Source organism: Mauremys mutica, chromosome 11 (assembly GCF_020497125.1).
Source record: "Mauremys mutica isolate MM-2020 ecotype Southern chromosome 11, ASM2049712v1, whole genome shotgun sequence".
NCBI classification, from domain to species: domain Eukaryota; kingdom Metazoa; phylum Chordata; order Testudines; family Geoemydidae; genus Mauremys; species Mauremys mutica.
In genome coordinates this window covers 38,179,298-38,190,385 of record NC_059082.1, presented here as the reverse complement: position 1 = coordinate 38,190,385, position 11,088 = coordinate 38,179,298, and the positions used below count along the sequence as shown (strand labels likewise).

The window sequence follows — 11,088 nt, the reverse complement described above, 5'->3', positions numbered from 1 at the left end:
CTGGTACTGGAATGGTGAATACCAACATGGCTAATTTTTTCACTGCTGATTGTTTTAGGGTTGGTCTACACATAGAAATTGCAGATTCAACTAAATCAGTTACTAAATCAATGTAATTAAATCCCTTAATTTAAGGCCCTTAAATTAAGCAAATTACATCAATCTTAGCCACACCCAAACTGATTTAACAGTGTTCCCACATGGAGGTGACACCAGTTTAACACTAGTCTGTGTAACCAATCAGTTGCAACACACTTGTATTGTTGTACTCAGCCTATCCCCGGTTGAGCAGGGGTTGGACATGCAACAAACCATGGCTCCTGCCCCCTCCTCCAATTTAAGGAAGAGCTACTGCTGCTGGTTAACTGCTAATGGCTGTCTTTTCTTTGTCATGCTACAGGAGTAGAGCTCAACTCCTGCAGTATATATGAGAGGAGGAGCCAGGAGGCAGTACATAAAAGAGAAGGAGCTGACTAGTAGGCAGCTTTCCCTTAATGCTGTTCTAGACCTGACCTAGTAGCAGCTGGTGTAGTTTCTACTGAAGGTAGGTGAAATGAAGTAAGACCCTGGGTGTGTGTGTGGCAGTATTATTATCTGGCAATGAAATATTCTCCTGTGACCATTCACCATCCACTCTTTACGGTTCTATGTGATGAGAAAGACAGCATGGCTGAGTGGCAGCTGTGAGTTCTAATCCTGCCTTTCCACTGGCTTACTGTGTGGTATTGGGGAAAGTCACTTAACCTCTTAATGTCTCCTTCTGTCACAGTGACAGTTCTTCCTGGAGTATGGTGAGGGTTAATTGTTGGTTAGCTAATGTTTGCACAGCCCTTTGAAGAGGTAAGGGCTAAATATCACTAGCAAGAAATGCACTTAGGGCCTGATGCTCTAGAGCCTTGCACTTTGTGTAGTCAGCTTTTCTTGTGCAAAGTGCATGTAAATAGCTGCTATATCAGGTTGGGAGTTTTGTGTGTCCTCTGCATGGAGGTGAATTAAGCAAGGCAGTGAAGAATCAGGCCTTCAATGTCTGCTTGAAAAGTGATGTTGCCTTAACTTCCCACCTAGTTTAACTGCAGAGTTTAAAGGCCTGATTTGCAGGGACACTGAGAGTGCCATTAACTTCAATATGAGCTGTGTGCACTCAACATTTCCAAAAAACTGACCCTTGTCCTAAGATATAATAATCTGCATAACTGTAAAAAGGTTCTGGGGGGTGAGATTACTCTGAGCTCCCTCTCAATAAATATTGCAGGCTGCTTAGGACTTCAAAAGAAAAGTTCTAGATTTCATGGGTCTGCCCACTTAGGTCAGCTACAAGCCTTCAGTTTATTTAGGGCTCCCCTGCAATGCCAGCACATGACCTCTTGGCTCCTAATAGGATGTTGCACCATTAGGCGAGGACAAGAACTTATCATGGACTGATGCAATGTCAGGAAGTAGCATCACAATGACGCAACTCTTTCCTCCCACTTGCTAAAGACAAAATAAGTAGTCTCATGTCTGGGAGTGTTTTAAAACACTCCCAATTTCCTTGGGGGTGGGGGGAGAAGGGAGAATGATCTTTGGCCTCTATTTAGTTATCTTTCCATTTATAGCTCCGCTTGTGGGGCAGGAAGGATTGTTTTCCTGTGTGTAACTACATTACTGTACTTATCAGAAATAAACTGCATTAGTTCCTGCTCTGGTGTAAACTTGTGCCCAGAAATCAATTTGTCGGGGTTGGACAGAGTGGAAGTGTGTGTTTGTTCTAATTGAGCTCTTTCCAAAATCAACAAACTCTATACGCAGTCCTGGAATAGCTGGATGTTTCTGTTAATATATGACAAGAAGTAGGCTCCAGAGTCAACATATGACTGAGATGAATAGAAAATAGATCTAAAAAATATATGAATTATAATTTGAGTCAATCTGCTGACTCAGGAAGACGCACTGTATGGTTCACATTCAGAGGGGTTTTTTGAGTGACAGTTTAAATTCTCAGAAACTGATGCCCCTGCTCAGCCCACTTCCTGCTGATGTTCTAGGGCCATTTCTGTGTGTGCCCCGAGATAAAAGTTAGTTAACTCTACGGTGAGATCACTCTTCAAAAGAAAAACAATCCTAGCCCAACCCCAAACTCCACCAGCTCTCACTAGCATGGAAGGGAGGTTTCCTCACTTCAGAGTGGTTCTACAACTTGTCTTCATTGCAGTGTTTTGTTACAGGTACAGCTCAAGTGTTGCCCTTCATCTGACTCCTGTCCACAACCACAAATCTCCAGCTGAAGTTACATGGTGCTTTAAACCTTAGCTAGATATCTAGTCATTGGTGGGTTGAAGCTCTAGTATTATTTGTAGTACTCGGGCAGGTGGGCCTAGGCCTACCCCCTTAAACTAGACCACAAATGATTTCTCGGGACAACAAATGGCGGGCGGGGGTGGCTGACTAATGGGTGGTGAGGTCAAAGGTAAAAAATAAAGGGATCCAGAGGAGGACACTAAGCAGAGATCCTCCTGACAACACCCACTGCTCCTCAAAGGCATTTAAGGTGTATATGGACACCACCTACAGAAACTCTGCTTAGAGACCTGACCAAACAAGGGAACAGAAATAAACCCTACAGTCACCAACCACTCCCCCAACCAGCTTCCTTCTCTGAGTATGATGGATGGCATCTTGGCCAGCACCAGGAGGAGGTTGATGAGGTGGTCCCGTGACTTTTTGGGGCCATGGATCGGGTGGGTGTAGATCAGGAGACGTGGGGAGAAGTGCAGCAAGGATTTCAGTAAAAGGTTTTGGAGGAGCCAGAAGAAGGGCTGTAACCTAATGCATTCTACATAGATGTGCGCCAGGATCTACCTCTCATCACAAAAAGGACAGGAGTCAGATGACTTCATGGACTGTGCCAGGTTACATGCCCATGCTCATACCCCTGTGGAGGAGCCACCAATAAATATGCTCAGTGAGCTGTGGAATACAGGCTGGTCTACTAGGTTCCTCACTAGCCATACATGGCAGATCCTGGTGTCAGGGCAGGACATGAAGGCAAGGAGATGGATGGTGTGAAGCATGAGCATGCACAGATGTTTTCTGGGCATGGTTTGGAGGTAGAACGGCTGAATATTGTACAGCAAGCTCATATGGTGTGCTGGGGGCCTCATGGGGCATGGGCCTGAGGGCATGTTCCAGAGGGTGAGGGGTGGGTGGAAAGCACCCTCCTGCAATACTTGTTTGAGGAAAGAGAAGCATGAGCCAAGTCTGCCCTTGCCTTCTGGGTCACATGATGGGATGCATGGGGTGGAGAACCCCATGCACTGGCCAACTGCTGCAGGGTCCACCTAGCCCCTCTGAGTGTAGTTCAGAAGTCGCAGTCTGGGGGTGCCAGTCAGGACCAACCTCCGGCACACCAAGGGTAACTCTGTCACTTGCACACATAGATGGGGGTTGTGTAGCAGAGGTTTGGCACGGAGATCCTCCCCCTTGGCAGTTGCTATGGACCTGGGTGCTGACACTAGCTTTCAGCTCCTGAGGAGGTCTCAGTCAAGAAGATCTCAGGGAAGATGTCTCAGGTGGAGATAAAAGAGCTGCTGGTCTCTGAGGCGGTGGAGGAAGGCATGTGTCTGCACACTCTACCTGCACTGTAGAGAAGTCTGTTCAGGCTCTGAAGGTGGAAGGTAGACCTGGCTGTGGATGCAGACCCAGCCCTGTTTGCTTTCCCCACAGGGGACGCTCAGGACACCTGCAGAGACTCAGTGTAGCTCCGTGCAGAAAAAATCCTTCCAGAGGTGGGCCGGGGTGCATGGGGTGGGCTTGGCTGCTGAATCACTGCCCGAGCATGGCCAGGACCAGCTTGTTGAGCACCAGCACCCTCCTCTTAAGAGAGAGACACCAAATCAGCCCCATCCCCCTCTGCAACCAGTCAGATACCTAGACTGATTCAATTCTCCAGCGGGGAGGAATTAGTGGCAGGAGGGTGCACACCCAGATAGAGCAGTGGGCCCAGGCCCCACCAGAGGGCCCCAGGCTCGAGTGGGAGGTAGGACGTCTCAGTGCCACTCCACTGGAGTTGGCCAGGCTCATGGGCTGCTCGTGCCATGGCTCTGCCTCGCTCATCAACTCCTGCTGTGCAGCTTTGGCTTGAGCCTGGCCAGCTCCTTCAGCGCAGTGGCCGTCACGGTGAGCGGAGGCAAAGTCTCTGTGTGGCCGCGAAACACTTTGCGAGTCTCTTCAATCCCACGCCCAGGCTGGGTCACAATCTCAGCCCAGGCAGGCTGCCCTCAAACTGAGTCCCGGCTCAGCTCCTGCCAGCACTTCTTTCCCTTTCAACTCCTCCCTCTTCCCCACCCTCTCCCTAGGGCCCCCCTTATCCTCCTACCCCCTTCCCCTTCCTCCCACTGACTGACTTCCTCTTCGCATTCACAATGCAGCGGGTTCTCAGCTCTGGCCGGCAGCGGCTCCAAACCCGTTCCTGCGGTGGAGTGTGTTTCTTCCCCTCTTGATCCGGAGCAGCCCGGGAGGAAAAGCCTGTCAGGGCTGAATTTACAGCCCTGGATGCCTGCCTGCCCCGATCGCTCTCACGCGGACGGAGTGGGGCTGGGACCAGCGCTCCCTCGCTCGGAGGTGGATGCGGCGTGGCTGGGAGCGCACGGCGGGCTTTGGGAAGAGAGGTCCCCGGACGTGGCCGCTGAGCGCCCGGCTTCACCGCCCTGCCCAGCGCAGAGAGCCCCTTCCTCCGCCGGAGCCCCCCGCTGGCTCTGGACCATGCGCCTGGGGAGGGCCAGTTTACCTGCGGGGAGCAGCCGGTCCCGGCACCAGCAGCCACGGGTAAGCCCAGCCGCCCCCCACTCACAGCAGCCAGTCGGTTAAGTCAGGACAACGTGCTGGGGGCGAGGCGAGACATTTCAGTCTCTTGTTTGGCCATCCCTGGCTGTCCCCGTGCTCAGAGGAGAGGGGCACTGCCAGACCCGCAGCCTGCGACTGCCCCGTGGGCTGGGGGCAGAACAAGTCACTCTGCAAAATTGCTTCGTCTCCCCATTCCCCAGCACCCCCCTTAAAAAGCACCGCGTAGTTTTGTCGTGTGAGGCAGGGAGCGGAGAGGAACTGAAAGATCTGTTATTGCATCAGATTACTGGAGGCTGGGGGAATAGAAACCGGAGAGGTAAATGTGGTTCCTCCCTCTGTGTAGGAGACTCAGCATCGACTGTGCAGAGGCCTGGGTGGGGATCTGAGACGGAGAATTCCTTGACCATCCCCCTTTCTTGGGTATTACCAAGGCTTTTAGCTAGTTGTTTAGTCTACTTGGTGGATTTGGGCTAATGCCAAAATGTGCTTCACAAAATGATTCTATGATGTCTCTTGGCAAGTTCCTTCTTTTTCTTACAGTCTGGAACCATTTGTTTTTAAGAAAACTCTCCATTTTAAAAAAAGGATCCTAATCTTTTATTTAAAAATGCCTTTTTTCTGTTGTCCTGAGGTGCCCCAGCATGTGTGCAAGCACAACTTCTGGAGAGGAAGAGTTCTCAAATTAAAATTTTCGGTGTCTAGATTCTTCTATAGTCTGTTTAAACCCGATTCACTAGTGGTATTTGTTTCTCATTTCCCTTCAATTTTATCACTCCTTAACAGTGATAAAATGACTGGACTGGAGCCTGGCCTGTGGCCATGAGAATAACTTTCAGCAACTGGCAATATAATCTTTTGTAAAAAGGGCTGGTTATAATCCGCCCCTCTGACACAAGGGTTCTATATTTTATAATAGTATAGTGAGTTTTCCCCAAGCCCCTCCCCCCTTGACTGTACTGGGTTTTTATTAATTCCCACAGATCATCTGTTTCTTGTTGTATGGTTAAGAGAATAATGGGCTCTTCAGGCTTCAGTTACAGCTTCTTACCCGTCTGTGGAGAGTTTAGGTTCCTGTGGTTTATGTACAATGTGTACGCTGGGCCAAATGCTGTTTTCAGCGATTGTATTCAACTCTCATTTAAATCAACAAGCATTGATGAACAGATCTAAGTAAGTACTATAAGGTTTATTTTTATGGTAACTATAGTTCTTGCATCAACAAAGGGGCTCAGTGGGCAGAACCTAGGAAATACCATTTGTGTGAATGTGTGTATTGAATAAACAGCATTTGACAATAGTACATGCACACATGCATGAGCTTTTGGTTATGTTTCAGCTATAGCTTTTCTTAATTCTTTAATAGATCGTTAGAGCAAGCATAGTTAGGCTTAAAATATTTAGTGATTTGTGTTTGTGTCAGCCTGTAAGCGGCCACCAGCTCTAAAATGTGTACGTCTCGGCTTGTTATAGCTTAAATTTAAACTGGTATGTTTGAACCAGATCTGTGCATAGGACAGCACCTGCAAACAAATCCCCTATCTTTATAGCTTATTTGCTACAAGCATTCAGATAGTACTATCTCTTTTTGGATACAGAGTACACTTGATTGTTCTCCTACCTTATTGGACCAGCTCTACACTCAGGCATAGAGCATTCTTCCCCACTTATGGTACTCTTCAAGTGCTCTTAGAAATAATTCTCCTATTTGCAACAAAAATGATGCACACCTGCAGGTAGGGGTGGGAGTGAGTGAGTACCAAATTCACTTGTTTTGAGTTGATGTTTAAGAAGCTGTGTAAAGGGAAAACTTGGCTTTACTCTCCCTCACCATTTGAAAGATCCAATAGTGAGGGGCTTCTTCGGGAGAATAAGCTGTGCAATGTGAGTAAGGGCTTGAACCTTGACATCTTCCATACTTGATCCTGCCCCTGACCTCAATGCTGGCTCGAACCCTAAGTCAAAGGCTGCTGGAGAGGTTACTGGAAGCCGATCTCCTTTGTAGGGGCCCAGGGTCTCTGAGATCATGAAACCAGCATTGCAACTGGGCAGAAACTCTCATAAGCGTAGAGAGAATTCCAGTTGCTTTTGGGCAACATTTTAAAACACTTTAAGACTGAAAAATCTGACTCTGCCTTCTCAGGCTGCTTGTTTCATATGGTGTCAGTTTTGTTTTCACATGATAGCTGCCACCAGTGTTATCCAAAATGGTGCCCACTGTCTTATAAAATGTGTATTTGCAAGTTATAAATGGATCCAGGACCTGGCAATAGGATCAAGTACCTCCCACCTCTTTAGGCTGCTAGTTCAAATCTGGCCTGTGGTGTTGGCTAAAGCTGTTATCTAGTCACCGATGTGGGCTGTAGAGAGTTGTCTCAGCTGTCAGTCCAGTGCCATTTGCATGCATTAAAAACAGCTTTTAACAGTGTATTCTCAGTGAGAAGGGCTTCTAGTAACAAGGTGCTTTTTGTCTCTTTGAACTATCAGTGCTGAGCTGAGCAAAATGCTGGCCTGAAGAAGAGCTCTATGGAGCTCAAAAGCTTGTGTCTTTCACCAGCAGAAGTGGGTCCAGTATAAGATATGGCCTAACCCACCTTGTCTCTCTCAAAATGGGTACAGACCTTTTGAGGATGGAGTTCTCCCCCATTTCCCATCCTTTGGCACCCCTTCCTCTATCTTGCCATCCATGCCTTGTCCCTTCCCCAGAATCTCATGTCCTTTCCCATGTGCTTCATGGGACCCAGCATCACAGATGGAGCTTCAAAGGAGGCTCTGCAGTAGATGGCAAAGCTGCTTATAAGGAATCTAGAACTGAAGAGGACCTGGCTGGGAGGGACTGAATAAATCTTTTTTAATGGATGGTGAGAGATGAGGAATGAGAATGTAATTATGATTCACCTAATCCCCTGGCCAGCTACTGATACCCTCATGGGAGCTGTACACTATAGAGTGAGAGCAGCTGCTTCATGGGGCTGCTAGAGGAGCATAAGTGTGATATGACTATAGGACTTCTGCCCTTAGATCTAGACAACTGGCATGTGGATGGGAGTTTAAAAAAGTGGCTAGAGATTTCTTGGCTTGTTGCTACCTGTCTCTTTTGGATTGGCTGAGAGTTGGTGATTACCTCCTCATACCACATGGGGGTAGGAGGAGAGTGGCTGAACTGAGAGACTTACACTTCTCCTTGTTGCTATATTGTTCCTGAGTTGTTGGGCATCTAATCATGTGGAGGAAAGGCAGGGCAGCTGTACTGTGTGGTGTGGCGGCCATGTGACGGCTTGCCCCTGAGGGCTGAAATGATAGACACAGTTGTACTTGTTCTGAGCTGTCAAAACAAAAACAAATTTATGAAACCTCCTGAGCAGGCTCTGTGGCTGGGGATGGAAGCCCTGATAGACATGTGCTGGATGGTTTCATTGAATTCCTCTCATTTTGGGAGAAGGCGGTGGGGCGGGAACCTCACCCGTGCCCTTTAAAAATCTCAAATGTGCCAGATAAAGCAGATTGTGACCAATCAGTTCTTGTAATAAATATGATTTTGTTCACATTTCCCCACTTTAAAAAAGAGAGCATTTATTTTCATCTCATTTCCCCCTCCCCCCCAGCTTCTGGGAAAAACCCATCTGAAAACAAGAATAAATCTATTTAATCCACCCACCTTTTTCCCCCAGTCATTATTTGTGAGAGGTTTCAAAATCGCTCACAAAGGACTCTGCACGTGTTTGAAATTCATTCAGGCATTTCCCTTGCCTCTGCTTCCTACACGCAAAGGATGGTACGATGAGACAATAGCTTTTGTTTTTGTAGCTTTATCTGTGCCAGGTGCTTATCAGTCTTGTAACTCTTAAGACCACAAGTTTATAAACCTTTCTCATTTAAGTAGTTCCATCCACTACTTTGTATGTGTAAGGCAGGATCTGGGCCTAACGCTATAGTCGCAGTGGAGGCAGCTGAACTATATACAAGGAAAAGAAAAAGGGTTTCTCCCCCGCCCCCCACCTCGAATAGCAGTGTGTTCATATATTACTTATTGTGCACGCAAAGTGCTTTTAGCAACACTTACTCAGTTTTTTCATCCTGGAGTGCTTTATTAATAATGGAAATTGACAAATTGCCTTAGCAATAGATTACAAAGTTCAAGCAAAGATTAAATATCAAATGGGCTGTTTATATGGGATTTGTTCTTAAATGAAAAATATTTACCCACAATGCTATTAATGAATCTGGCCCAGAATGTCAATGCACTGAGTGGCATGGGATGGCAGGAATGATGGGACTAGAAAACCTAGCCTTTTCCCTCTAGTCCTCTTAACCCTCCTCGGGAGGGTGGGGAGGGAGAAACATCTCTCAGTTCAAGCTTCAAGAATATTGTTTCAAAGTGTCTCCTCATAATGAGTTAGACACTGGTAGTTCAGTGCCTGTTAACAACTACCAAGTTTGCAGCAGCCTTTCAGTAAATGTAATCAAATGGAAATACTGTGATAATTCAGTCTACCAAAAAAACCCTGTATGCTGGAACACAAACTCATTAGGAATTGGGGAGAGGAAACAGTCCTTTGTGCATTTAAATTAATAAACTTACTGTTGCAGTAATGTTGTATTTTGCACTTTATTGTGGGGTTGGGGTTTGGTTTTTTTGGTTAAAGAAATTTGTTGTGCTTAGTCTGATCACTTCAAAAATAGTATTTAGCATTAGAATAGCTTAGGTTTTGACACTAATACGTCCATCAAGGAGAACGGGAGGTGGAAAAGGGTATGTTTTCCCTTCTGTTATAGTTTTCTGCAAGGCTGGGTTAATCACAGCAGCCAGTCTGTCTTCATTGTGAGGATTACATATGTGAGTTGGGCCCTGCCTGCTAAAATTACAAAAGTGTTGTCAGGATCTAATTGTGCCAAGAAATTGGCTTCTGTGTGGTTTGGAGATGGCGTGATGGTCTTGCACTCGCTACACAGTTGAATTGTGTTTACTGCTTGGTTGCATAATTTTAATTTAAAAAGTTTGGAATTTCCAGAAAACAGAGTTGTAGGAAAAACCCACAGGAACACCTCAAAATCTTAGGATCCGCACTCTCTGTTCACCTCAATTTTCCAGACGATGCATCATGACCATGTGAAAACGGGAAGGAAAGATAAATGGAATCTCTCTACAACCTCAGCTACAGAATTTGCTCCTGAGTGGTCACTATAGATAGATTTCAACATAAACTCCTCTTCCAGAACTTGGACACTCCAACTGAGTACGTTCAGATTGGGGGGGGTCTGCATTTTGAAATTTGAGTCTCTTACCATCTTGTTGCCCAAGTGTGGTTATCCGATACTCGCAAAGTCAGAAAAGCTGCTGTCTCCTGTCAGACCTGCTTATTGTTCATCTTGCTAATCCATGAAGCAGTGATGTCTAGTGGTTAGGGGGCATCACTCGGTTCTAATCCCAGCTCTGCCTAGTAACTGCATTGTGACTTTAGGCCACTCACTTCCTATTTCTGAATGACTCAGTTTCTCCATCTGCGCACAAGGTCTGATAACAAGGGTGTTGTGAAGCTGAATTGGTGTTTGTAAAGACCTTGCAGCGGCAACATGTTATCTAACTGACATCTGACTTTATCAGCTCTCCTCTCTCAGGGGCAGTAGAAGACTTCCGGGAGTGGGGGTGTGGAAGGTATCACAGGTCATCTGGCACTCGGGTATTCTTTCGTTGAGGACTTTAGCACTGTAAACAGCCAGCATCATTAAGGTGGTGGGTTTTTTGTTTTGTTTTTTCTTTTTCTTTTTTTTTTTTTTTATTAAAGGAGGTTAAAGGTAAATTGCCAAGGAGCCTCCTGATCACATTCTCACCCAATCCCCAAGTACCGGCTTCCTGTGAGAGCACCTCTGTAACAGAGGGGAAAGGTGAGGTAAACAAACCTGTCAGAAACAGGAAGGGTGAGGAGACGCCCACGTGACTCTGCTGTCAGAGTCACTCCATGTTACTATACTCGGGAACTACATAAGGGTAGGTGCATGAGTCTTCTTGCTGCAGTGCCATGTAAATGCCAGCCTGGCCTCTCTGGGAGGACTGAGGTGACTGTAATCTGGGTGTCGCAGGCTGGTCTGGTACTTCCCTAGATGGTCACCAGTCAGTTGTGAGTGGGCCCAATCGCTGGATCTCAAGTGCTTCTAAGCCAGGTGGGTCTGAGCAGAGTCCTGTCACTGTTTGTTTGTAGCTCTGGGCCTATAATGGGCACTCCTGGGTTCAGCCCCCCTGTCTGCCGCCTCAGGAGGTAGGGTGGGCGA

General features: G+C 46.9%; 1 protein-coding gene across 3 annotated transcripts in view; it reads left to right on the top strand.

Annotated features, from left to right (window-relative positions):
- Positions 1 to 439: 439 nt before the first annotated feature.
- Positions 440 to 11,088, top strand: part of C11H15orf39 (chromosome 11 C15orf39 homolog) — a 32,585-nt gene continuing 21,936 nt past the window's right edge. For 2 of the 3 annotated variants that reach the window (XM_044979790.1, XM_044979792.1), the window contains exon 1: positions 4,388 to 4,803. The gene's annotated coding sequence lies outside the window, so the exon portion shown is untranslated. Of the gene's footprint in view, positions 545 to 4,387; positions 4,804 to 11,088 lie in introns of those variants that run through there. The other variant, XM_044979791.1, reaches the window with a different exon arrangement.